This window comes from Podarcis gaigeae (genome assembly GCF_964106915.1).
Source record: "Podarcis gaigeae genome assembly, chromosome: 1".
Lineage (NCBI taxonomy): Eukaryota > Metazoa > Chordata > Lepidosauria > Squamata > Lacertidae > Podarcis > Podarcis gaigeae.
Window position 1 is genome coordinate 29,964,525 of NC_139678.1, and position 5,464 is coordinate 29,969,988.

Here is a 5,464-nt window from a genome sequence, read left to right on the forward strand (position 1 = left end):
CCAACCCCATAATGTTTTGGGCTACAAATCCCATCAGACACAGCCAGCCACATAGTCCAAAACATCTGGAGGGCACCAAGTTGGGGAAGGATGTCTTAGAGCCAGTGTGGTGTAGTGGTTAAGAGCGGTAGACTCGTAATCTGGGGAACCGGGTTCGCGTCTTTGCTCCTCCACATGCAGCTGCTGGGTGACCTTGGGCCAGTCACACTTCTCTGAAGTCTCTCAGCCCCACTCACCTCACAGAGTGTTTGTTGTGGGGGAGGAAGGGAAAGGAGAATGTTAGCCGCTTTGAGATTCCTGAAGGGGAGTGAAAGGCGGGATATCAAATCCAAACTCTTCTTCTTAATGATGTGTAATGGTTGTTAGGGGTTACTTGTGCGTAACCTTACTTCAGTTCAGTTAGTTTGCTTGCCCCAACCATGCCCAGGGTCGGAGCTCACCCTCCGTGACCTGTTAGTCACTTGCAGAATCCGAGAGTGGGCGTCTCTTGAACCTTTTCCAGCATAAAAGCTGTTTGACCCCAAGTCTCCTCCTATGTTCTCTGCGCGGAACGCGTCTGCGCAAGTAAGGGGAAGGCAGGGGCATCCCAGCGCTCTCTCCACTATCGTCGGGGGAAGGGTCTTGGAGACCTGTCACCAATTCCTCCCTCTCCCTCTCTTCTCTATGGGTGTTACATTGAAATCCTTCCCCCCTGCTCGTCCCCTCTCCGGCATCGCTGGGTGGCCCTGCCTCCGTTTCTCGTTCTGATGGCAGTTCTCTGACATGATGCTTCTAGCAACATCTTCATTCAACTCCATGGGGGCAATTAACTTAGTTTAGTCTAAACTGCAGGGATTAATCAGATCAGTGGAGAAGCTGATATACAACTTGGACATACACCCATTGTCCCTGTACCAGAACCCTATAGTGGATGGTGCCTTATTTTTTTTTAAAAAGGTAACAAAATCTGTCAGCCTCTTTCAGCTAAGCACATTTTATGCTGGTGCCCATATTGGATTTTGCAGACATTGAAAATCCATCACTTTTTCACAATTCAGAAATAGATATTTGTGTTTCACTTATTTTTTAATTAGGAACTTACATCCTGAAAATGGAAATCTAAGCACATGCGCTAATGCTGAAATCCGCCCACAGAAGAACCCCACAAACAAAACACATTTTACCTTTTTCCATATGCAAATTACCTATTTATTTTCTACAACTTGACCCTGCCCTTTTGGTACCTGTGCTTTAAAACGATAAAATCAACAACTGAAACAATTAAAGCAGAATAAACACAGAAAATAAATGAGCAGCATTTAAAACCTAGCAGGAGCTCCAAAGTTAAAATTAGCACAGACTATTTATAAGGCTAGGTGGGGGGGGGGGGAGATATTCAGCTGGTGCCAAAACAACACGAAGAGGAGTACCAGGAAAGTTTGCCTGGGAAGAGTGTTCAACAAAGAGGGCACCACCATTGAGAAGGCTTTCTCCCCAGTCACCATCCAGCTCACCTCAGAGGGCAGAGGCACCTGGAAGAGTCAACATTTCCTCAACATTCAAGTTAGGACAAGTGTCATATTTGTATTAGTAACATAAGGAAACCTTAATGCTGCTCTTGAGTTGGCTGGAAGGATCCCATTTAGCAATTGGTGCTGGATCTTTTCCTTTCACAACATGGTTGGTTCACATTTGGTGGAGAGATGTGGTCCAAGTCATATTTCTCACATTTCCATTGACAATAAGCTTTGGCCATGTCCTTGTCACATAGCTTTGTAGTGCCAATGTGCACACAAAAGAAACATATTAAATAAGCATATTCTGAAGAGGTGTTTTGACCTTGAGAACATCTCAAAAGAAGGAATTGCTAACAGGTTAGATAGATGGTAGCACACATAGAGAAGTGGCTTACTAAATAAGACATGTGCTTGCATGAAAACGCCTTTATTTACCTAGCTATCTCCTCTGCTGCATTTTCACACTTAACAATAAAATGTATTGATTTTTTTTTAAATAAAAAAAGGTTTGTCTCTTCCGTGCTGTGATCTTTAACTTCTCTTTTGGGAAATGGGGAGGAAGGATGAGGATGCTAGATTCTTAAATAGCATAAACAAAAGAATTCATTTTATTATTACATAAAATATTTCAAGTTAGCCTAGCAATTAGATATCGGGTCAGTGTAAAAATAAGGCCAAAAAGGGTCATGCCAGCATCATAAAATTTTAAACCATAAAATTGTAAAATGATGTAGCTTATTGATTTTCTCTTTCTCTCTGGTTCTACAATGTGTGTCTCTTGTGTAACTACTCTTGGCTTTTCATTTTGGACTCCTTAAATCTTTAATGCTAAATCTCTTATATAAGAAACAAAGATTCATGAACTGCTGCATGCTACGTTTTCAACATCAGAGAGTTCAGTCCTGGAAAGTTGAGGAACCTTAGGCTCCCCAGGTGTTTTTGGATTACAACCCCATCAGCTTCTGCCAAGTTGGCCAATGGTCAGGAATGATGAAAACTAGAGTCCAATAGCATCTGAAGCACACCAGTTCCTCCACCCCTCCTTGCTCATAAAGATCCTCTGGAGAGGCTCTCCTCCAGAATTTCTCCCATCAGCATGTGAATTGAGTTAGGCTGGGTAACAGAAAAGGACCTTGCTCCTTGACGGTTTTCTGTCACCTTGTGATGACCGTTTTATTTTACCAGGCCTGCCACGTGATTATTTTTATGTTCTCTTTTAAGAATTTTTCTTTACAGAGTTTTGTGTGCTATCCCAGTCTCTTTTTGTATTGTTTATTTAGGGGGGTGTGTGTGTGTGTGAATGCTTTTTTACAAAGCTATTGTACTACCAACTTTACTGTATGCTTGTGAAACAATGACTTATAACACCATTGCCAGCTCCTTGAAAGATTCCATCAACGCTGTCTCCAAAAATTTTTATACCTAACTTCGGAAGACAGGCAAACTAATGCCAGTGTACTGGAAGAAGCAAAGGTCACCAGTGTTGAAGCAATGATTCTTCAACATCAGCTTCCTTGGACTGATCATGTTGTTCGGATGCCTGATTATCGTCTTCCAAAGCAACTAGTCTATTCCAAACTTAAAAATGGAAACGTAATGCTGGTGGTCAACAAAAGAGGTTTAAAAAGTCTCTCAAGGCAAATCTAAAAAATGTAGTATAAACACCAGCAACTGGGAAACACTGGCCTGCGAGCGCTCCAATTGGAGAACAGCCTTTGAAGATGCTCGAAGCCAGGATGAAAGGGAGAAGAGGAAGGCACGCTTGGCAAACCCTCACTGTGATCAACTGCTGCCCGGAAACCTATGTTCCCACTGTGGAAGGAAAAGTGGATCCAGAATTGGCCTCCATTGTCACTTATAGACTCACTCTTAAGACCGTGTTCATGAAAGATAATCTTACTCATGAAAGATAATGAGTGATCACCAAAGGTGTGTGTGTGTGTGATGTGTTTTTTACAATTTGATCTTTTAAGCCATCTTGGGTGCTGTTACTTAAATAAGTGCTTATTTCCCTCACCACCAAATAATCACAGTCAGCTCCCTGACAGACAGGTCTTGCAGCAGTGACCAGAAGAGGAATGACTGCTGGAGAAGCACAGAGAGATGAAACGCCATGGTGCATCTGCAGCAACACAACCAGGCACCTTAATCTGTCCCAGTTACAACAAGACATGTTTCTCCTGTATTAGTCTGTACAGCCACAGCAAGTGCTGTAACCTTCCAACAGTTTGACTTCACCCCTAAAGGTACACTCTTCCTTGTTTCGAGACAGACAGATTCCAACAACAACTCACATATATCTGCAAAGGGGGGGGGGGATTAAATACCACTGCCTTGCTACGCTTACCCAAAAACTCACTGTTAATGTCCTGACAAATACCTTCTTTTAACCAACCCCATCCACCCCAACAAAGACTTCTCCAAGCTTTGTCTTCAGTGAGTTCTCATATTCTCATGGAAATCTTGCTGGAGGAGATGATAATGTGATTATGTTTCACATCTAATCATCCTAGTGGAATGCAATGCCCCTTCTGGGATAGTTTGCCATGACATTGTCTCCTTTTATATTCAGAAACCCAGAGCTTGAGATTGTTGTTCTACCCTTGTGGAAGAGTGAATAAGCTTTCCCCTCAATGTACCTGTTCTTGGATATGGTCCAAATGCTCTGTTTTGTATCACTGCTGCCTTTTTTGTTTTCTTGTTGATTTCTAAAAGGGACAGGCTCCCAGATACCCTGCCAGTAGCTTTCTTGTATCAACACAACTTATTAAGCTATGAGATTCTTGCCCTTTGCCCTTCATATTGATTGAACGAGTAGTTGCAGGCAAGGATATTTTGCAGGCTGCCAATTGTCATTTGTGCCATCATATGCCAACAATGGAAGTCAGAGCAGCTCCATATTTTAGTGGGACAGTGTGTGTGGGAGGGGGGGTGCACATATTGCAAATATTAACCCCTGACCTCACTGTTTTGTGATACTGCAGTGAAGCAGAGAAGACTATGAAGCACTTTGCAAATGAAAAGCACCACATCGAAAGATAAATCACAGCTATGTTGCTGTGTGACTGCCTCAAGGTCAGTCAATATAGATTTCCTTTTGAGAAGTTTTGCATTTGAGATCCTTTCTGACATGCATATGAAGCCACACAGTGACAGATCATTGTTCTCTAGCTAGGTATTCTACTCTTGACTGGGGGGAGCCACCCAATAAAGCTTCTCTGTACAGACATGTTCAGCCTGGAGAAAAAACAATTAATAGGCAATATCCACCCATCATCAAATATCTGAGGGACTGTCACATAGATGACGGAGCAAATTTGTCTTCTCTTGCCCAGAGCGTATTATCTGAACTAACAGATTCATATTAGAAGGCATCAGTTAAGAATTAGGAATGACTTCCCAATAGTATCAGCTGCTTGACAGTCCATCATTAGAAGTTCTTTATCTGAGGCTGAATAAGGGGTGCTGTAACAGTGGGTGTTCAGCATTGACCAAGAATTGGACTATATGACCTTTGAGGCATGTTCCAACTCTATGATTCAGCGTGAAATCTTTATAATGTTCAGGCTAGCTTATTTCTCTGTTGCTTTGCCAGCTCTCCAGAGCATAACATCCAAGGCCTCAGAGTTGTAGACGCCACAGGAGCCGTAGCTGTCAGAATGCCTCATTTACTCAAACTCCCTAGTTTCATCAAGCTCTCAGCTATGACAAGAAGTGCAGGGTGTGGGTGTGTGCATCTAGGGGTCTATTCACAACTCAAGACACAACTTTCTCTCAATTAAACTGTTCTGCTCCGGGGTCATGGAGAAGCACAGGAAATGTATGTCTTTAAATGAAGAGGCTACAAAGCCCAAATACCCTTACCATCAAAAACTTACATAAAAGAAACAGGGTCTTTTCAATGGTGGCACCCATGCTGTGGAATCCCCTCCCTAGAGAGCTCTACCAGCAATTTAGTTGTGAGGGGA